Raw genomic sequence first — 23,799 nt, forward strand, 5'->3', positions numbered from 1 at the left:
CTTGGTTTAGATGAATTAAAAAAGAATCCAAAAACACCTCTTCGATGTTCTCAAATATTATTACAGGTAGAAAATCAATACTTTTAATAACAGAAATAAAAAAATATTTAACTTTGTATAGTAATAATAATTATTTGCATTGAAATTTTGCAGATGTGGCTAATAGAGAGACTTGAATTAATTAGCCCTCCAGACAATGTTGACAAATATACACCAAATTGCTTTGTAAGACGGAAGAAACGCTTTTCCATAAAGATGGGCTGCCGGGAGTGGAGAAGAATCTTTGAAACTTGCGACTTTGCCATCAAATGGGTCGTTCCTTGGTGGAAAATTGAGAAGATGGTTGGTGTTAACAGTCAACCTTTTTGCCGTCTTCCTAGCTTGTCAAAATTAAATTTTTATTACCCTTCCAGGGTAAGAAGGCAATATGGTTTTGCTCAAACTATTCCATCTGGTGATCTCCGTCGTCCTAATGAATTTCCCGTTTCACAGGAGGGAGAGAGATTTGATGATTATTGGTGTGCTAGGCCTTTATGGGAAGTTGTTACCCAAAAGATCCTACCTTCTTTGTCTAGGGATGTGAAGCAATGGTTACTTGGTAGATCTCAATAGGACAAGAACAAAGCTCGGAAGCTGAGTAAGACCAATGTGAAGGACCGCCTAGGGGATAGGAAAAATCCTCCTAAGGAGCGTTTGGGTGAAAGAGTTGAATTCAAGACTCCTGTTATGCCTAAGAAGAAAAGTTCTACTAAGGGTAAAGAGAAAAGAAAAGTTGACTCTACAGAAAAGAAAGTATGTGTTGAAAAGAAGCGCGGTGTAATGGCTATTGGAGAAACTATCGACACCAAAATCAAATGTAGATCTTCCAAAGGATGCCTACTAGAAAAAGTGATGGATGATGAAGAAGAAGCGGACAAGAACTGGAAAAGAGCTAGAAAAGAGAAGATAGATTAAAGCATTGATTTACTTTCAATTTATTAGACAAATTTAATTTTAAGTCAATTTTATTTTTAAGCTTTATTTAAAATTCTATCAATAATGTAATTTTTACTTTATTTTATTAATGCAATTTTTAGCTTTTACATTAAAAATTTATTAAAGCAATGAAAACGCCTTGAAATTTTTTTTCTTTTCTAGAATTATTCGAGTACGGAAGTCGAAAATTTCTGAAAAAACACCGAAATTTGCCCAGATTGACGCAGAACTTCTGGCGCTGCGAATTTGGGCTTGTCACCGTACGATGGGATTGTTGCGATGCGTTGCTTCCTGTCGCCGTGCGACGGCTGCAGCGTGTCGCGCTGGACTTAATTCTTGCGCGCTAGCTGCTCTATTGTTGACGAATTGATTTCTTTGAAGATTAAAGTGGCCGCACCCTATAAAGGGTTGCCAACGTATATTTTCCTAAGGAATCAAGCCAAACGTAGCTTTCTTGAGTATCCTACTCAAGTAGCTATGGGTAATACTTCTTAAGTTGGTCAAGATTTGTCATATTTGAGAATTCATTTCCATCCATATTAGTTAGCCTTGCAGCACCTCCCGATAGGATAGTTTTTACAATGTATGGTCCGGGCCAATTAGGCCTAAATTTGCCTCTTGGGTCTAGAATATTTTTCTTTAATGCTTTTAACATTAAGTCTCTTACGTTGATGTTTCTTGTCTTGACCTACTTGTTAAAGTGTCTAGCCATACGAGTTTGGTAGCATTGAGTATGATGTAGAGCTTCTAGTCGTTTTTCATCAATTAGAATTAGCTCCTCATATCTCACTCTAGTCCATTTGACTTCATCGAGTTTACTTTCCAACGCAATGCGTAGGGAAGGTATTTCTAGCTCTACAGGTTGTACGGCATCCATTTCATAGACTAAGGAGAAATAGCGTATTTCCTGTTGATGAGCGAATTGACGTGCGGTAATCCCAAAGAGAAAAATGGAGTTTGTCAGGCCAATCCTTGTAATTATCTGTCATTTTCTCGATGATGGTCTTTAAATTCTTATTGGCTGGTTCTAGTGCACCATTTGCTTGAGGTCTATATGGGGAAGAATGGTGATGTTGAATATCACACTTTTGTAGCAATTCCTCACATTCTGCTTGAAAGTGAGTTCTATTGTCACTTATCATTTCATGTGAGACTCCATATCGACATATGATGTTTCTTTCGATAAAGAGTGTTACATGCTTTGCAGTGAGTTTTGCGTATGATGCTGCTTTGACCCACTTTGTGAAGTAATCGATTGCTACTAGGATGTATTCATGACCTCCTGTCCCAGGAGGATTAATCTTTCCAATGATATCTATTCCCTAGGTTTAGAATGGTCATGGTGAAGTGTAGGTGTAAAGGAGTGATGGAGGAACGTGCTGTAAGTTAGCGTATATTTGGCATTTAGGACATCTTTTTACATAATGATAACAGTCCCTATTCATAGTAGTCCAATAATATCCTTCGCGCATTATCTTTTGAACTAGCATCTTGCCATTTACATGAGTTCCACATACTCCTTCGTGGACTATCCTCATTGCCTTTTGGGCTTCCTTTTTGCCTACACACAAGAGAGCTTGACCTTTAGGTACCCTTTTGTGTAGCTCATTGTCTATGAGTACATATTGAGAAGCCAAAAGTCTTAAGGCTCGTTTTGCTCTTTTAATTTGTCAGCATGGAGTGGGTATTCTCTTTTGGTGACATAGTTGAGGATGTCCGTATACCAAGGTTATTCCTCTTCCTCTTCCTCTTCTTCTTGGACTACCTCATCGTCTTCTATGGCTTGAATGTAAGCAGGTTTATGCCTCTTTTCTATTGCCAAAGGCATTTGCTCAATTTTTGTGCGAATTCTAACCATTGAGGCTAGCCTTGCTATAGAATCAGCAAATTGATTTTCTTCTCTTGGTAGATATGTGTATTCTACCTTTTCTAACTGATTAGTGAGGGTTTCCAGATATGTTTGGTAAGGATCCAAGCTTTCGCTCCTTACCTCCACCTTTTGGAAATTTGGTTGATGATTAAAGAAGAATCTCCGAATATTCGAAGTATTGGCCAGTTGCAATACATAAGTAGGTTCATATCCAAATTGACCGCGATATGTGAACCCATATTCAAGAAACTAAAGAAGAATATGCCAGTAATATGGGACGATGAGTGTCAAAAAGCCTTTGAGAAAATCAAAGCCTATCTCTCTAATCCTCCCGTACTAGCACCTGCGCTCCCAAGAATCCCTCTTAGGTTGTATTTAACAATCACCAAAGAGACAATGGGGGATCTGCTCGCACAAGAAGTAGAAGGAAAAGAAAACGCCATCTACTACTTAGGCAAAAAGATGCTCGAGTATGAAGTACGCTACACACCACTTGAGAAATTGTGCCTTGCATTAGTGTGGGCCACAACCAAGTTAAGACACTACATGCTCGTTCATACAACCTATGTGGTATCTCGGATGGATACACTAAAATATCTCATCGAGAAATCTACACTTAATGGGCGAATATCAAGATGGATAGTTAACTTAACTCAATTTGATGTAAGGTTTATGCCTCAAAAGGCTATTAAAGGATCAGTGGTCTCGGATTTCTTAGCGGATTTCCCAATAGAAGATTCGACACCTATACATGAAAATGAGTTTCCAGACGAAGACTTAATGCTTACAGAAGATGATACTTGGACGTTATACTTCGATGGAGCATCAAACCAAAAGGGTTGTGGTGTAGGAGTATTATTAGTATCACCTAAAGAGGAACATATCCCAATCTTCATAAAGTTAGATTTTGACGTTACCAACAACGCTGCGGAATATGAAGCATGCGTGGTAGGCCTCGAAACAGCTTTGGCATTATCTGTTGTACCCCGCGTATCTATCCATAAATGAGAGAAGCGCATGATTTGCTGTGTTATTTACCAAAATGTCGATGTGTGGTAAAGGGATCCTTTGGACTTGCCTGATTTAGATCTCTATAGTCGACACACATTCTTACCCTTCCATCTTTCTTTGGAACTAGCACCACATTTGCAACCCATTCGGGGTATTTAGATACCCTAATAAAACCTGCAGTAATTTGTTTTTGAACTTCTTCTTTAATTTTAAGAGGTACGTCGGGTTTCATTCGACGTAACTTTTGTTTTACAGGTTTCATTCCTGGAATTAGTGGTATTGTGTGTTGAGCTATTTCTCTATTTATTCCTGGCATATCTTCATATGACCAAGCAAATACATCGATAAATTCTTTTAGTAGATTAATTAAACCGGTTCTTTCTTCTTTAGTAAGAGTTAGTCCGATTTTAACTTTTCTTTTAACGTTTGGATCTTTTGAGATATCCATTGTTTCAGTGTCTTCTATTACTGGTGTTTTATTCTCAAGCATTTCCATTGCTTTAATTATTTCTTTGTCACTTTCATTGTTAGTTAAGCAATGCTCGTCATCTTGGGTTAAGGAATGACACGAGGAGTAAGCAAAAGAAGACATATTATTGAATTCAAAAACCATTACATCAAATAAAGAAATGTCCGTTGGGACTTGACCACTAATTATCCTAGGAGTAGGTGCTAAAGTAGAAGAACTAAGGAGAGGTAATATAACTAAAGACTTTGAAGACTCGATAGGGGAAAACTCAGATTCAGACTCAGACTCAGACGACTCTTCGAACATAGGTCCTTGTCATGTTGTTATAGAGATCTTCCGTCCGCTTGGTGTAGTCACTTTCACAGTCTTTCGCCGTCCTTGGACTAATCCCTCTACTGGAGTGATAAGCTTTGAGGGGTCAAAGCTCTCACTTTGTAGTGACATCTGAATGATTGCGGAGTTATCTTCAACATATTTTGGCTCATTCTTCTCGTGCCTAAAAAGAAGTCCCATGACATTAAAGTCGAAGCACAGAGGTGCTTTCTCCTTATGGATAGGAGTTGGGATGTCATCTAAGAAGTGGCAATCTAGGAAGATTTCGAACCCAGGTTGTCTTATTCCATCTTTGACAAAGGGCTCGGGAAATTCATAGCGTGGATAATCTTCACCCTCTCTTATAAATAGTCCATTTAGGGTGAGGGGATATTGATCCATTGGGATTGCTTTCTTTTGAGTACGAGCATTTCTCCGCGCATTAGCTTTTTCCCAGTCTTGCTTATAGTCTTTCAGAGTCGGTTCAAAACTAAGTCCAAAAGTATCTAATTTAGGAAGGCTAGGCGATTTCGTTTGCATTGCTACTCCTTTCTTCTTTCCTAGAGTCATTACAGGAAAATGTCCCTGTTTTTGGAGTATACCATTAACTATCATATTTGAATGGAGGTCGTAGCAAAGAGGGGTCCTTTCATCTTCCTCGATTAAGGAGACCTCTTCTGCGTTGAAGCCCCATAGGTCTTCATCGTTATATCGTGCTCCACATTTATGATTGGCTTATCAATTGCCTTGATTCTTAGTTGGGAGGCATCGATTGTAACAGGAATTCCTCCAACTATATCCTTCACTTGTTGATGAAGTGATGAAGGGACGACCTTAAGGTCGTGAAGCCAAGGGCGTCCCAACAATAAGCTGAAAGAAGCCTTGATATAAACCACTTGGAAAGTTGTAGCATGTTCTATAACTCTTGCGGTGACATTCATAGTAATAGTCCCAAGAGCTTGGCGATGAGTGTTGTCATAAGCTCTTATTCCTTGTATGGATGGAGACAAGTCTTCATCTCTTATTCCTAACATCCTCACAGTTCGTCGTGGGAAAACATTGATTGCTGACCCATTGTCTACAAGAGTCATTGGGACATTCATTCTCTCACAGATTACTATGAGGTTTAAGGCCTTATTGTGTTTGTCACCTTCTGGAGGTAAGTCCTTGTTGGAAAAGGTGATTAGATTGATGGGACTTGGAAGATCACTTGTGAGAAAATTAGCTAATCCCTCAGGAGTGGTTTCAGAATCTATCCCTACTTTAGCCAAAGAATCCATTACTGCCATTCTATGTTCACGGGATGTGGCTAGTAGTTTCCATACGTTCATTTCGACCTTAGTCTTTTTAAGTTGTTTGACAACGTCGTTGTCTTCTATGATTGGTATGGGAACTTGTTGGGTAGTAGGAATGTGTTGTGCAGTGATGGGAGGTTGCACTCTTCCTGATCTTGTGAGAACAACTATGGGTGAATCTTCTTCATCCCAAATGTCGTCTACTTGGTATATTGTGGAAAGTAGGGTCCACATCTTTGAGGTAGACATCCTCATCATCACTTTCCTAGACTCGTTGATGCTATCATCCCTTTCTAGTGGGATTTGGACCAACTTTTTACTGTTAATCAACCCCTAGATTAGATCTTTGAATTTAAAACAGTGTTCTATGTTATGTCCTCTTGCTTGATAGCATGGACAATAGAACCTATCTGTCCTTTTCAAAGATTCAAATGGTCTTGGCTTAAGAGGTTTGATCTTCCCACTCTCGAAGAGCATTTTGAACATATTTGCATAAGAAGTTCCAATTAGGGTATAAAGCTTGTCACTCCTTTTGGGTGCTTCGACTACTTGGAGAGAAAATGGCTTTCTCTTAGTAGTCTCTGTAGGTGTTGCCTCTTTAATGTCACGTTTATTTTGAGCCATCTTTACATGATCGAGGGCCTAGTGACATATGACTATTGCTTCCTTTACCAGTTGTGTGAGGACCCATACTTCTTCTTTTGTAGCAAGTTGTTGACTTGTAGGAAGATCACTCATGGCATCGAAGAAAGTTTCCTCCTCTTCCTCGATAGTATAGGCTTCTTTGACTGGTATAATGAGGGACGATGGGTTAATATCACTTTCCTCATCAGAAATAGCCAAAGAATTTGACAGTGGGGCGCTATTGATACTTGGCTTCTTACTTGCAGGGGTGTTGACACCCAAATGTGTCTCCCCAAAACCAAACCCAGTGATGAATACCTTTCATGTCATTTAATTATCGAACGAGGTGAAAGTGTGAAAAGTCTAGTGATGAGGATGTTTTTATTAAAATATCTCTTCTTTCTGTTTTTGAAAATATTTCTTTTCGAAAACCTATTTTATGAAAATAGCCAATCCAGTTTAGTTTGGTCCATGGCAAGGGTCCGATAATAGTGTAGTTGGATTAGGCTCGAAAAGAGCTTTCCAACGATATATTATAAGCCCAATTCCGATGAATAATGAGGAAGTTATGGCCAAGATACTAAACTGGGCCCGGTTTGACTTTTATGTGCGGCCCAATGATCTAGAGGAGGGCCCATTATGATTTATGATTCCTAATGCAATTAGGATTGATTATAGTCTTTTAGAATTTCTAGAAGGTTCTTTTGAATCCTAATGTGATTAGCATTAAAAATGAGTTTTATGAGTCTTATTTAGAATAAAAGAAGCATTTTAAATAAAATTACAGTTTTACCCCTCGTACGCTAAATTTTATCAGAAATAGGAAAACGTGTAGAAAAAATTGTCTGCAGCGCCGCACCACAGGTTGTCGCCTGGCGACAGAGGCTACTGCGGCGACAGCGTCGTGTTTTTATTCCTTTTCGAACTCTGATTCTTTTTTTTTATCATATCCGGGCTGATTTTCGTTATAAATAGGGTCCTTAAACCTCCGTTTTCAATCATCTACAATCTACAGTCAACAATCATCAATCTCTCTCTTTCTCTCTCTAAAGCTAAAAGCTTTCCTTCTCTCTCTATTCTTTTTCTAAACCTTCCCTCAAACACAATTCCTCATACATTAGTTCTAGACACACCTAGCCAAGTTCGAAGTTGCCTTCGCTCTAGACGTGAAAGGTTATAATTTCTGAGGGTTTGGTCCAAATCTCTACTTCAATTATTTAATTTAATTGTTTTGTTTAATATTTTCCTTGAAGTTACTAACACGTGTATTTTGTTATTAGAAAAAAGGCACGAGGCATCAAAGTATGTAGTCTTATTGCTCTATTCTTGTAGAAAGCATGTTTATTATTTATTAATTCCTAGCATCATGTTAGGATGTTATTATTGCTTTCTAGTATCATGTTTAGAGTTCTTCCTATGCTTTCTAATATCATATCAATATCATGTTAGTATCATGTTAGGGTTAAAGCTTTGATTTTTATTGTTTAGTGACATGCTAGGGTTTGTTATTAATCTTGTTAGTATCATGCCTAGGATCTTGCTAATATTATTATGCTTTGAGATTGAGAATATTATTATTATGATTGATGTTGATTGTTATTATTGTTGCTTGATCTTATATTATATTTATTGTTGTTGCTTGATCACACCTTTTATGCATATTTAAAGGGAATTTGTACTTGTAATCACGCTTAATAAGGTAATTAATAATCTTGTTTAGGGTTAATATGGTTATAATTCAAGTGATCGCCAATAATGGTTTTGCTTGTGCATTAAATTCAACCAACATAGATAAACAGCTTTAGGATTAATCTATTGATTGCATGTTAGTCAGAAAGCGCACATGAATACGAGTAGAATAAAGTAGAGGCCTAATATTAGGGCGAGTTCTTTCTCTTTTAGATTGGATTCGTACCTTCATCCCCGAACACCAGTCATGGTTCTAGACCTATTGGAGTTGACGATCTCATGGATCTTTAAGGGGTGTAACCTTCACCCTGTGAACGGTTTACAAGTTCCTAAAACTTGTTGGCGACTCTTTTACTCTAGCTTCCTTCCCTTTGGACGCCACTATGCTTAAGTGTATGATCATAGTGGGGTTCAAGTTTGGGATAATGCTTGAAATATTCCCTACAGGGGGCAATGGAAGTTTGTTGCTATCAATCAGATCTTGAATAGCTACGTTTAGCTTCTAGCAATTTTCAGTAAGATGGCCCCTGCATTGATGGTATTTACAATGTGCATTGGGGTTCCAACTAGCTGTCCTCCTTTCGATCGGTGGATCTAAAAATGGTCCAATGGGAGTTATAAGACCTTTTGCATGAAGGCGATCAAATGCGGTGTCATAACTCATGCCAATAGAAGTAAAGTTCTTCCTAAATGGCTTCTTTTGTCCTTGATTATTCATAGCAAGGACTTCATTTAAATTAAAGGTACTAACGTTGTTTGAGAGGGTGGTTTTGGAAGAAGAAGGATTATCGTTCTTCTTTCCTTTCCAGCCACTGTTAGAGTTAGCAGCTTTTTGCTTTGCAAGGTCGTCCTCAATGTTGATCCCTATGTCATTGACAGCCTTGAAAGTATTCAAATTACTTTGATACTTGAGATTCTTAGAATATTTTTCTTGGAGGTTCTTAATGAACATCCATACAGATTCCTTCTCACTAGGAACCTCGACCATTTTAGCAGAAGTTTCCCTCCACTTATTGAAGAAAGAAGTAAAACCTTCATTCTCTTTTTGTTTTAACATTTCAAATTCTCTATGATCAGTTTCAACTTGAATATTACATTTGTACCTATTAATGAAAGCATTTACTATCCCATCCCAAGTAGAGATCTTTTCTTTGTCAAGGGAAAAGAACCATTGTTGGCAAACGGTTTCAAGAGATAAAGAGAACAAAGAGTGAAAGACTTTCCTATCAATCCCCTTAATGTTCATTATGGTTTCGAAAGCTCTTAAGTGGAAATAAGGATTGTCAGTAGGTTTGAACTTCGGGATGTCATTGGCATTGAACTTCTGCGGAAGAAGCTCCTTGTCCATTGAGACCCCTTGTGAACTAATGCCCTGGAACTTGTACTCATTGGAGAGCTGTTCAAGCTTTCCTCCATTCGTTGTATCTGTTGCTGTTTCGCAGGGTCATTGACTTGAAGAGCCATAGCCTTCATCATTTAAGTTACATCGGCCAAGTTTTGCCTAAGTTCAATGACTTCTTCTTGAGTTGCCATTATCCTCTTAGCTTTTCTCTTTTGACAAATAGGTTTATCAAAAATTAAGATTTGAACAAAAGCGTTGTCCTTGATTAGCCGTCCTTCTCTTCTTGACCAAGCGCTGTAAATTAAACCATTTATTTTAATGACTTGACTCAAATTGACTTTGATTTTATTGGTTTTTAAAAGGCAAAAATAGGGTGTATATCTTTGGGAATCGATATATAGGGTTCAAATGGGAATTAAGTATAGGTTTTAAACAAGTATGGTTTAATTGGAGGATTAATATCCGACTTTCCCCCCTAAAAAAATGACGGAAAACACGCGCACACAAGACTCTCTAGACATGGTCAAGGTGAAACATACATAAAGGGTGTGCTTTTAATAGTGAGTGAAAGTGACATGCTTTGAAACTTGTGTAAGACCATGGAGTATGTGCTTAGACTTAATTAAGGATTAAATATAGCTTCTACCGTTTAATAAATTGATTAATTAGACTCAACGTGAGGACTCGAGCAAAAATCTGGGCTGTCGCCGAAGCAACAGGACTGTCGCCATACTCTAGGACCAGCGTGAAACGACATTGCTGTCGCATCGCGCCAGACACTAGAGTGTCGCGCCACAGGCCAAACTTCTGCATCATTGCTGAAACATTAATCTGGGTCTGTTTCCAGTGTTTTACTCTAAAAGGACAAGCCTATAATCGTACTAAGTCAGGTTTGATCAATTTATTTAGAATCATATTAATGAATTAATTAATTAATTAGTTTATTTAGACTCATTCACAAGTTAAACAAACGGTGTAAACACACATAGGTTATGCACAAGTAGTCAAGTAAGCACAATATGATGCAATGAGTTTGCAACCTAACCATGGCTCTAGTTCTCTAAAGTTCAAGGATATGGGTTAGTCAGAAAAGGGTCCATGGTTATGAGTCCGTATGCATCGCGCGGAAGCCTTACCTTTGGAAGGGTTGGCACGTGTGGATGGGACCCCGCGAGTTAAACTCGCTTCCACAGTTTGGTCAATTCAACAAACTCGGATGTACCCTTCGTTGTTATGAGCGTTCGATTGGGTAGATGGAGCGTGAATTTCCAGAGGGTTATGGCCATATGTAGAACACATATGGGTTTAGAAAAGTGAGAAAAACTCAATCAGAAATTAGAATCGAGCGAACAGTACTAGAATCAGTCGAAACAAAGAAGGTAGATTTCTGGCTCGGTATTGGAAGAACATGGCGCGAGACAACAAGGCCTATCGCCAGACGATAACTCTGTCGCCAAACGACAATGCTGTCACACGGCGATAGAGCCATCGCATGGTGCTGGCACTGTATTCTCGGCGCCGGTTCCTACATGCCTCAGTAGCTTTCTGTTCTTTGAATTTTCCGATTTTTCATAGCATTTTTTCGATCCTAGTTGTGAAAGATATTTCCCAAATTACCTACGTGTAAAAATCCTATGTTTTTAACGCATTACGGATGGTCTATCCAATGCGGACCTTTTTTATGCATATGTTAATAATGTCAATAAAAATTACGCACATGAATATTTAGAACGTTTCGAGTCTCATCCACTCATTCTAAATTATTGCCAAAATAAATTTTAGGAATAAAAATAGAAATCCTCCCCAGTGGAGTCGCCAAAAAAATGTAGGGAATATTTCAAGCATCCCACACTTGAGCCCCACTGTGATCATACACTTAAGCATAGTGGCGTCCAAAGGGAAGGAAGCCAGAGTAAAAGAGTCGCCAACAAGTTTTAGGAACTTGTAAACCGTTCACAGGGTGAAGGTTACACCCCTTCACGATCCATGAGATCGCTGACTCCATAGTGGTCTGGAACCATGACTGTATATTCGGGGATGAAGGTACAAATCCAACCTAAAAGAGATTGAACCTGCCCTAAAAATAGGCCTCTACTTTATTCTTCTCATATTCATGTGAGCTTTCTAACTAACATACAACCAATATATTAATCCTAAACCTGTTTATCTATGTTGGTTGAATATTAATGCACAAACAAAACCTATTATTGGCGATCACTTGAATTATAATCATGTTAGCCTAAACAAGATTATTAATTATCTTATTAAGCGTGATTACAAGTACAAATTCCCTTTAAACCTACAAGAGAGGGCGTGATCAAACAATAACAACGATAATATATAATATCAAGCAACAATAATAACAATCATCATCATAATAATAATATTCTCAAAGCAATAATATTAGCAAGATCCTAGGCATGATACTAACAAGATTAATAACAAATCCTAGCATGTCAGTAAACATTAAAAATCAAAGCTTTAGCCCTTACATGATACTAACATGATAGAAGAAATAGAAAGCAACTTAAGCATGATACTAAAAAGCAATAAAAGACTCCTAACATGATAATAGGAATTAAAATAATATAAGCATGACTTCTATATCAAAAGAATAGTAAATAATCGAATTACTTACTTCGATGCCTCGTATCTCTTTCTAATAACAAAATACACACGTTAATAACTTCAAGGAAAATATTAAATCAAGCAATTAGATCAAATAATTGAAATAGGGATTTGGGACCAAACCCTCAGAAATTATCAACCTTTCACGTCTAGGGCGAAGGTAACTTGGAACTTGGCTAGGTGTGTCTAGAACTTGTGAACGAGGAATTTTGTAAAAGGGAAATGTTTAAAAAAAAAAGAGAAAAGAATAAGCTATTACTTGAGAGAATTAAGGATGGTTGTGAATCTTGATGATTCTGAGTGAAAGAAAACGGGGAAATACGACCCTATTTATGAAGAAAATAGCCCGGAAACGATAGAAAAGAATCAGAATTTGAATCGCAATAAAACTGACCCTTGTCGCCAGCGACAAAGCCCAGCGCGAAACGACAAGCATCACGCATGGCGACAAGCTCTGTCGTTTGGCGCTAATTAAAAGATAAAACGCGCTTTTGTACGGAATCCTTTCCTTAATATAATTAAATAATTAAACTCCGTGTTTATCAATTTTAAATCAGATTTTATCAAAATAAAACACTTGTTTTATTTCAAATCAAATTCATTATTTTCTAAAGATATAATTATCAATCCTGACACTATTAGAACTCAAAATAACTTTCTAGACTATTCTAGAAAATTAGAATCAATCCCAATAATTTTTAGGGATAATAATTAATGAGCCCTCCACTAGATCATTGAGCCATAAAACCATTTCAAACCCAATTTAGTATTTTGGCCATAACTTCCTCATTATTCATCGGAATTGGGCTTATAATATATCATTGGAAAGCTCTTTGCGAACTCGACCCAACTACACTATTATTGGACCATCGTCATGGACCAAGCTAAATTGGACCAGCTATTTTCATAAATAGAGAAGATTTTCGAAAACAAAAAGAAAGATTTTATTAAAAATAACTACATCACAAGACTTTTCACACTTTCACCTTATTCGATAACCAAGCGACGTGAAAGGTACTCATCACTGGATTTGGTTTTTGGGGATCACATTTGGGTGTCTACAGTCTGTCATATATTAATTGTTGGATTATTATGGAATTGCTTCCAATATTAATGTTTATTCAATTGTTATTATGATCACCATATTGCATGACAAAGGGATTATGTAATTGAAAATAACGCCTAATAAGATAATTTGGACAGCCGGTTTAGGTTCCTTTTTAATCTTGTTATTTAATCAAGTGATCACAAATATTTTAGAATTATATGTTGCATTAATATTCAACCAATTTAGCATAATAATAGTTTGGAGCAATTTGAATCTTTTTTTGCATGCCTTTGAGGTCGCAGGAATCACTTTTCGTTATAAGAATCGAGTAGAGCCCAATACGGGCGAATGTGACTCCATGACTCACTTCGTACCATCATCCCCGATCCTCCTTTCGTGGTTCCGAACCATATGGAGTTAGTAATCTCATGGATTATGAATGGGGTGTAACCTTCACGGGTCAATCGTTGTTGCCTATCGTTGTCCCTTTATTCGTGGTTGCCTTTTATGATCCGTGAACGGTTTACAAGTTCCTTAAAAACTTGTTGGCGACTCCCTACTTTTTTTGTCCCTAATCGTATACGTCAATTCCCACTTCCTATGAGTGCCAAGCATATTCACACATGCTTAATGTAGGCGCACTTCAAACGACGCCTACAATTTGGCGACTCCACTGGGGAGGATTCTTGGTTATTTATCGATTTGAGTGATCGGTATTTAATTAAGATGAGTGGATGAGACTTGAAAGATTCTTGAAAAGTATTCCTATGATTAAATTGGAATTTTTGCATAAGCATAGACATTTTAACGTCGTATTCAAGTCTGTCCCATAAGAAAAATTGGATAACCTGATCATGAACGAAAAAAACAGAGGCACCAGTCAGATTTCCTGACTGCCGCGCCACGGCAAAGCATGCCATGTCACGGCACAAAGCACTGTCACACGGTATTCAGCTAAGATTGGTTGTGGATTGCGTGGGAATGTGTGGCTGTGAGTTGTGAGGGTTAGAATGGAAGTAGAGGTGGTGCGGTTTTCACTTTGGTGTTGCGGTGGTGATTGCTGGTGGTAATGGTGGTTAATTGTTGTTGTTTGGTGGGGAATTGGGAGCATAGGAGCTGGTGTTTGTGAGGTGAGGGAGCAGGGGAAAATATGAGGTAGGTTTGGGAATTTGTGTGGTGTAGGATAGGTGGTGGTGGAGTGTAGGATAAGGGAATAGCAAAATGGCAGCAGCTTGGTTATGGCAAGCGGGTGAGGGAGTTCAAATTTTCTTGTTAGAACACCTTGGACTTTCGAATATGACTTTGATTATAACCAAGCCTCAACCCGAACGTTCCTACAAACAAAACCAAACACGAGGGTAGAATCGGAAATAAAATAAAATAAAACAAATTAAAATAAAATGCTAAACTAAAATAAAATAAGGATAAAATTAAAGTAAAATAAAATATTAAAACTAAGAGAAATAATAAAATCAAATGAAATTAAATAAAATAAAGAAAACAAACATGAAAATAAAAGAAAATAAAAAGAGGGAAACGAGAAGAAAAATATTAACAAGAACCTAGACTAAGAACATTATAAATTAAGAATTATAAAATAAATTACGAAAATAAACTAAAAACTATTAAAAATTACTAAAATACACAAAATAACACTAGTAGAAAAACATTGATTTGCAGCGGTTGAAAATGGTTAATTTGCTGCGTGTTTGGAGTGGCAGCAAACGCAGGGGCAGCAAATCAATGATTGATTTGCTGCGGTTACAAACAGCAGCAAATCACCGCTGCAAATCAATTGATTGATTTGCTGCATTAATGCCGTAAAACCCCCGCAAATTAATGTATTTTACAATTAAGGGAAATTCTCAATGGCGACCCCTAATTTTTGTAACACTGAAATGGTGACCTCCTTTTTTTTTATTTCATGAAATGACCTTACTTATAAAATCAATCCTACTTATAACATTAATGATGTTATTAGAGTTAATATGATTAACTATGATTAAGTTTTTCCCTCCAAAAGGACTTACCACCTGTTATAAAACATCGATTCCTCTCTTCTTCCCTATTCTCCCTTTTTAACCCCTTATTTCTCCCCTGTTCTTCACGATTTCACCATGGCAGCACCTCAAGCAATCAAGCTACGCTTCTGCAGATGCTCTCCTCACGGGTTTCTTGATGTCAGGCTCTCAGATTCAAGGTCCAATCCAGATAGGGCATATTACAAGTGCAGCATTTGTCATTATTTATGTTGGGTTCCTAAAGAAAACATCTTGATGAATTTCGGAGGGGTTGCAAATGGCATTTGTGATGATTTTTGCAAGAAGATTCTTAATATTGCGTTTGGTTTGGCTCTGTTTTGGGTGCTAATTGTTCTGCTTAACTGAATTTAGTTGATGTAATTGGGAGGTGGAATTAATGTAAACCCTAGATTTATGTAATTGGAAGGTCTTAAAGTATGTAATCCTTAGGTTGATTTAGATGGTGTAGTACTTAATTTTCCCTAAATAAGTTGTCATGGTTTATGTACTACTACTGCTAAATTTCTGAAAATCAAATATATGAAGGTTTCATTTTGTTGCAAAATTCTTTGTCATTTCATCATTATCTATGTTTGGATAACACATAAATTGGTTTCAAATTGGACAACACATCAAAATTGTAAGCTTAAGTAATTGGATAACACATAAATGGTGACCTAACGTTTGAAATGTAGCAAAAACTTACAATCAGTTGCTGAAATATGTAGCTATTTTCAGCTAAATGTAGCAAAAAATTACAACTAGTTGCTGAAATATGTATGTATTTTCAACTAAATGTAGCAAAAAATTACAACTAGTTGCTGAAATAGCCCAAGGCAAAATAGTCAGTCAACATAACTACTACTGTTGTGATAAAAATGTAAGTGTACTTGCTCTAGTCTTCCTCTGAACAGGTTGTGATGATGATGCTGTAGCCTTCCCCTTGCTTTTTGCCAATTCTCTAGCCTTTGCAGTAGGTCCACCCTTGTATGTACTAGCATTGTGACCATAAGCTTGGCAGTTACTGCATTAATTGTCTTGCTTCTCTTGCCTTTCCTCTCTTCATCCTCATCCCTTCTCCTTTCCCTACAAGGTCTAGCCACTCCCCTTTTCATGGCTGGAGCTGAAACATTTGGCATGTCAGATGTTGGCCATTGCTCATTGTCAGGGATGGCTTTGATTCCATTTGCATAAGTTTGTTTGTACTTTCTGCAAGTATACCATTCATGCACAAAATCCCTAGGGTCTAGTCTAGCATGTAGAATGGCTCTCATCCCATGTCTGCAAGGTATTCTAGAGATTTGCCACACACCACACAGACATCTTTGTTCATTAAGACTTACAGTGAGGATGGACTTACCATCTTGGATCTCATATCCATCATCACTAGGGTATGCCTTACATTCCCTAGATTCTTGTGTCGTTTCTTGCAGCCTCTTCAAAATGTTAGGACATATGTCATTGTCATTCCAATTTGCTGCCTTTTGTTTCCTACTGTTCAATCTCACCATTATTGTTCTCCTAATACCTAAAACAAGACAATTGCAGTATAAATAAGTCAGAACTGAAGCATTTGCAAGTGAATATGTGATGAATGTTTACAAAGTTACCTTCTAACAAAGTTAATACAGGTCTTGCTCTATCAATTCCTAGAGTTGCATTAAAGCTTTCAACAAAATTACTTTTGTTAACATCACATTTGAAAGCCATATCAATGCAGCAGGGTTGACTTTTTGAAGTTGCTCCATGGCTTTTCTAAAAGTGAAATCAGAATATGCACCACAAGCTCTCCAAAACAAACTGAACATCAGTGGCCCAGGAAAGACCTTTTTTCCAATTTTTTACCAAATGCATACAGCAATACCTCCTTCCAGCTTTGGGCCATAACTTTGTCAAAGCTGCTTCTATACCCTATGAAATAGTTCAAAGCAAAATATTAGGTTCAAAGCAAAGAAAATACATAAAAAAAATAAAAAAAAAAATAAAAAAAAAACCATAAAGAGAAGGGAATTATATCTTCTGTCTATCATAATAATGCACCATTGATCACCTCTTCCACTATCCTTCAACGGATTCTTTAAGTGCCACACAAAAAAATTCCAGTTGTCTGTATCCTCTACAGACACTATTGCCCATGCAAAAGGGAATAACTCATTGTTTGCATCAAGTGCAACTGCTGATAAAAGAACTCCCCCATAATTTCCCTTCAAGTGTGCCCCATCCACACCTATAAAGCTCCTACAACCATTAACAAGTCCATCAATGCAGCCTTTGAATAAGATAAATATGCTGATAAATTGCAGTGGCCTGTCAACATGATCAATGGGAGTCCATGCACAGAAAGCAGTTGATCCTGGGTTTGTTGCTCTGACCATCTCACAGTATGCTGGTAGGTGCTGTATGAGGTGTCATGACCTCCATGTATCTCTCTTAGAGCCATGCTTCTCATCCTATATAATGAACTTGCTGCCATCTGAACACCATACCTTTGCCACAACAACTGATTCAGTGACTTTGCTGGAATATCATTATGTGCTCTGATATCCTCCATTAATACCCTAGCTACCCATTTGGTTGTAGCCATTGGATTCCTCGCCTCCAACCCAGAACAAGTGTGCTCTATACTTTTTATGCTCTTAATAGCCCAAGTTACCCCATTTGGAAGCTTGGAAGCATGCAGCCTCCACTCACAAATATCATAAGAACACCTCACAGTCCACCTAAAGTTACTTGCTTTATCCACAACCACAGAAAATCCACTTTGGATACAATAGTCTCTCACCACATCCCTTAAATGTTGCTTGTCTGTAAAAATCTGCCAAGGTTTGATGACTATTTTCCCAAATTCTTCATCAGTGTACATCTCCCCATTGTTATAGAGCCTAGCAAAATAGTCCTCAGCCTCATGTTCATTCTCCCAAATTGGGCCTTCCCATGGATCAAACTCATCATTCACAACACCATCATCTTCAACCTCCATTTCATCAATCTCATCATCATCTCCATCATCAATGATATCATCATCATCAAAACCATCATTGTCACCCAAATCAACATTCTCCTCAACATCATCTTCACTAACTACATCCAAAGTATCATCTTCTCCCAAACTGACAGTGTTCTGGATTGAAAGATCAGTCTGTGAATCAGAGCTGGACCAAACCACAAGACCCTTTCTCTTTGCTGTGGTCCTAGGAACTCTCCTACCTATGGCTGCAGCTGTGTAAGAAGACCTTGAAGACCCCCCCTTATCCTCTGAATTCCCACCTCTGATCACATGCACTTCTGACATAGGTGGGACCATGACACTTTGGTTATCAACTCTCATTGTTTTGGTTGGTGAGGGGTTTGAGCCCTCTTTCTAGGGTTTCTTCTCAATATTTGGACATGCTGCAGTACTGGTTACTCAACCACCATAGGTGCCTTTCCCTTCTGACTTTTTCTTACTGAACTTTCTACCTTAAACTCTTCAATTTGCTTGTTGTACAAAGCCACCAAATCTGGTTCCTGCAAATCCACATATCCCTCACCTCTTCCCCTCCCTCTTCCCCTACCACTCCCTCTACTTGCCCCCTCATCAATCTCTTCCCTATCCCTGAGAATATCAGCAAATGTGACTTCATTATGTGGATTATATGGGTCATCATCCTCGTTCACTGGGTTATCAACTTGAATGTGGGTTTCTCTTCTTCTAGGTGTGATTTTCTTAGGCCTAATTGTTTGTTCAACAACAACTACAGGTTGCTTGACACTTCCCTCCAGCCCTCTCAAACTTCTTCTAGGAACAACAACACTACTGTCAGCAACTGTGTGCACCATATCTCCCACATTCTGGTTCCCCTCACTAGTTATCCTAGAGTCTCTCAACGTTCTAGCAGTCTTTATTAACTGACTAGGTTCTACTGCATCACCAACCCATATGTAAATCAACTCTTTTCCTGGTAAGTTACTGAACATTTTCATCAAATCCCTATCATTATTCAAAACCACATGCTTCATTTTGTAAACATATTGAAAACTAGGATGTTTAGGTTGGGGGTTACCACTTTCTGTAGCCTTATCCCAATACTCAATTACTAAGTCAACTAAGTTCACTTTGTCAATGTCCTCAACAACCAAATCAACATCAACCCCACTATATTGAAACCTTAAAACCACAGCATCACTCATTCTGTGTTATTCCCAAAAAAAAAAAAATAAAAAAAAAAAGAAAAAAAAATCAATTTTAGAAGCATTTCACATTATCAGCAACATTAACAACCACAACCATAAATAAACCAAGCAAAATCGCAATACCCATAGTAAATAAATAGCAAAATTCAGGCTGAAATAACAGGGTACATAATACGCATAAATAAAAAAAGAGAAATCAAGACTAAAGCTCAATAACCATACCTGATCGTATTAAAGTTTCAAAATTGCAAAAAAATTGAGTCTTTCGCCAAGCCCTCACACCCACAGCACCGATTTCGCAAGCGATTTCCCCACCAACAACTACCCACAATTTTTCCTTTTCCCTTTCTGAGTTCTCACACTCAATTTCTCACAATTTAATGGCCTTCAACCGTCAAATTTTACTGGGATGAATTAAACACTTCTGCGTTTTTTGTGTCTCGATGTTTGATGATGAGACTGGTTATGGTGATCAGAGGGCAGAAGATGAAAGGAATTAAAGAGGGGATGGAGGGAATTGAATGTTGTTGCTTGAAATAAAAAAAAGGGTACTTCTGTTTTTTACTTTGTTTGTTAACCATAGTTAATCATATTAACTCTAATAACATCATTAATGTTATAAGTAGGATTAATTTTATAAGGTCATTTTATGAAAAAAAAAAAAAAAAAAAAAAAAGGTCACCATTTCAGTGTTACGGAAATTAGGGGTCGCCATTGAGAATTTTCCTACAATTAATTAATAATTTAATTTTTGCTCTTTTATTGTTCTAAGAGCTGCAATTAAATAACAAGAACAATATTATATTATCAAAACATTTATTTGCGCTAGTAGAAAACACGAAAACTACAGCTTAATTGTTACACAAATCCATACATATATAAATATAAACTTATATATTGCCATTAATTTGTAATATTACGTTACACTTTCATACAAAATAAAATAAATAAATAAATAAATAAATAAATAAATAAATAAAAAACACTACAATGGGAATGCAACAAGAAGTAATCCAACTACCCCAACATTATAAACTTGTATATTTCCATTTAATAAATTCCTATAATATCGTTGGTATGGAGTTTCTTGAGCTTTTTCACAACCTTTTGGACTTTAACATCGATTTGATGGATTTGTTCCAGCTGCGATTTCACGTCGTGTTTGATGTTACTTACGGTTTGCTTAAGTTGCTTCTCTATGCTTGGAGGCTTCCCAAGTTTTTTGAACTAAGTGCTCTAGCTTCAAGCTCTGGTGGTCCAATTTTTTCAGCAATATCAAGCACAGTCTCCCCTGTTGTATTGATTGCATTTAGGTTTATGCCTTCAAACTGTAGAAGGCAATAGGCAACCTGCAATTTTAAATGAAAAAATTAGTTAACATGATTGAGGCTTACTTAGGGATCACCTAATATAAGATGCAACCCAATCTAGTTGCATCACTTTCTACATGATCAAACGACTCGACACAGCCATATTATAATTATGGGCTTATGCCTACTGTCCATTGATGATACAAATGCAAAAATAATTTACTTGGAAGTCAAGAATTACTATGGGAAATAGGAAATGTAAGGATAAAAAATAACCTGGGCACAACCCTTCTTTGCTGCAACGTGTAATGTGTGTTTTCCTTGCTATCTTCCAGACTCAAGATGGGTCGGTTGTCATGGCCAGGTTTGGGAAAGTACTGAGCAGCACCTCTGCGTAATTAACAACCGCATTGGTAAGAGATTAAGCAGCCTAAGTACCACAACAAGTCACAAGCCACCATCAACTTGGATATCAAAAGAACATATATGCTTAAATTGGCAAGTATAGATTGAATTCGTCAAATCTACTTAACGAAAAAAAAAATCTCCAAAGGCAGACTTCGTCCTCAAATCAGAAAAAACCATTGACTGATTTTAGCTGAAAGGACTCAACTAACAAAAAACAAAAAACTAGAATTATAACTTGCTTAAAAGGCCATAATTGCCATATACCAAAGCCAAATTGCACGACATTGACAACGCAAATAGCTAAATACGAATAAATAGTTTAGGCATATATAATTACACAATTTATATTCTTTCCTTTTTCCATTAAATAACAACAAGAACAAGTATCACTATGGGGCCATCTAAATCTTCAAAGTATCAAGATCAGAGCACTTGAAACTAATTAGTCAAAACTAGAAACGGTATCATATCAAGCACAATAATTTATAATTTGATTATGCTGCAACTACTACTCCCATAATATACTTTTCAAGCTGCTGTAATTAGTAATTAAAAAGATTATAAGAGACAAAATGACAATCTTAATTGATAAGAGTATTGGTCAGTAAATACAAAGCAAGGTTAAAAAGGAAATTCACACTTTTCCAAGGAACATAAGTCATAGCCAAACCAAAGCATTAGGGGTAAATATGATACAATTATATAAGAACAATATTTCGCCAAAGCAATCGAAAGCCTTACCAATATGACCTTGTCTTGTATCAATATGAAAAAGATCATAATTAACCACTTTGAGCTTCTATTGATGCTGTGTCCGAGTTCAAATGCTTCAAAAAACAGCAAGAGATGTCCAAAGTAAGACCCAAACCACAATTTGGAATATAATTTCCCTAAAATTGCAAACCCCTATTTCGTGAATAAAGGATATAGAATATACAATCAGTTATCGTAGCTTTGAAAGTGACAGTCTGTAGGTGGCGGTGAGCGCACAGGTTACCCATGTCCACCCCACTTTAAGAAAAATAACTATTGCAGAAATTGAACCCATTGAACATGAACATTACAAATAAGGTATAGTATCAAATGGAACAATAACAATGAAGAACAATCATAAATTAAAAAAAAAAAAATACTAAAAATCCAACAAAAGCAATCATAAACCAGGGAATTGGGTTTACTTTATCTTACTAATTCCCAGCACATATAATGTACAGGACAATTTAGGGATACCTCTGTTATCCAATTATGTCCAGAATAATACAACAAATCTCAGACTAAAATAGACAACTAATTCCCAGAAAATAAAGTAAATCTCAGCCAAAAAATGGCGAAATAACTACATAGCACATGCAATTGATTGAGTAAAATCAATACCTATAAATTACATCTGAACTAACGAATTAAAGTTAGAACTAATCAAAAGTAAGAATATTTGAAAAAGTAAACAACTCCAATTTGCATGTTGTTTAATAAACAATAAATTAGAGCAGATATAAACCCCCAAAACATTACCGAAATCAAAATTCATTCTCTATTAAGGAGATAATTTGTAACATTACCTTTGTTAGTGAGTGAGTGAAAGGGAGAACTATGTCGAGCGAAATAATCGACCCCAAATTAGAGCAAAAATTAGGGCTTTGGTGAGCAAAAATTGAGGAGAGAAAGAGATAGCAGGAGGGAGTTTCCGGCAGCAGTGGTAGCTCCGTCAACCACAAACAGATGTTCCATCATCCGAAGACAGCAAATCCATCACAAAAGCCATAGCCGAAATGTACTCGAGGAAAAATCGAATCCTGCAAGCGACGATGAAAAAAGGAAAGTGACGGTGAGGGTTTTGAAGAGTGACTGCTGAGTTGACGGTGAAGAAGGGCGGTGACGGTGATGGTTTTGGAGAGTGACGATGATGGCCGGTGAGTCGGTGATGGTTGGGGCAGGTGAGAGAAGGATATATTCATTTGCAGCGGATTTAATGAAAAACCCCTGCAAATCAATATTTTTATTTATGTACACTTAAAACTCGTTTTTATTTGCGGCGATTTGTCAAAAACGAAGCAAATTTATAGCAGCAAAATAAATTTTTTTCTAATAGTGTAAAAATCAAATAAGTAAAATAAGATAAAGAGAGAAATAAAGCCTAAAACTAAGAGAAATTATTAGAAACTAAATCGAAAAATAAGCATAAAAATACTCTAAAAGTGACATAAAAGTCACTTATCAGTATAGCACGACTTTCAATAAAAAAAGTCAAGACTAGAAATATCAAAGAAGGTGATTTAGTACTTAAGGCACTTCGTAAAAATGTGTTAGATCCAGGAGGAAATTTAGACCAAACAAACTGGTCAGGACCATACATTGTCAAGTCCATTTTGTCTGGCAGAGTGGCACAATTAGTAGACATGGATGGTAACGGTTTTCACAATTTAACCAATTTCGATCAACTCAAAAAATTTTATGCCTAGTTACATGGGTTCAAGACCCGATAGAGCTACGTTTGGCCTGATTCCTTTTAAGGATACGTAGGCAACCCCTCAAGGGGGCCCGGCCACTTTAAAAATAAGAAAAAATACCTTCTTCGTCAGCCAAATATAACACACAAGGCACTGGAATGTGAAAAACCAAGAAAT

At 37.0% G+C, this 23,799-nt stretch overlaps 1 long non-coding RNA gene across 1 annotated transcript; it reads right to left on the reverse strand.

Annotated features, from left to right (window-relative positions):
• Positions 1-20,328: 20,328 nt before the first annotated feature.
• LOC145563670 (uncharacterized) lies at positions 20,329-23,174 on the reverse strand. Its single transcript, XR_014094576.1, has 4 exons — positions 22,735-23,174; positions 21,917-22,002; positions 21,044-21,157; positions 20,329-20,806 (listed from the first exon to the last, which is right to left on the reverse strand). It is a non-coding gene; the product is annotated as an uncharacterized LOC145563670 (long non-coding RNA).
• Positions 23,175-23,799: the final 625 nt, after the last annotated feature.

Source organism: Chenopodium album, chromosome 10, assembly GCF_948465745.1.
Source record: "Chenopodium album chromosome 10, dcCheAlbu1.1, whole genome shotgun sequence".
Classification (NCBI taxonomy): domain Eukaryota; kingdom Viridiplantae; phylum Streptophyta; class Magnoliopsida; order Caryophyllales; family Amaranthaceae; genus Chenopodium; species Chenopodium album.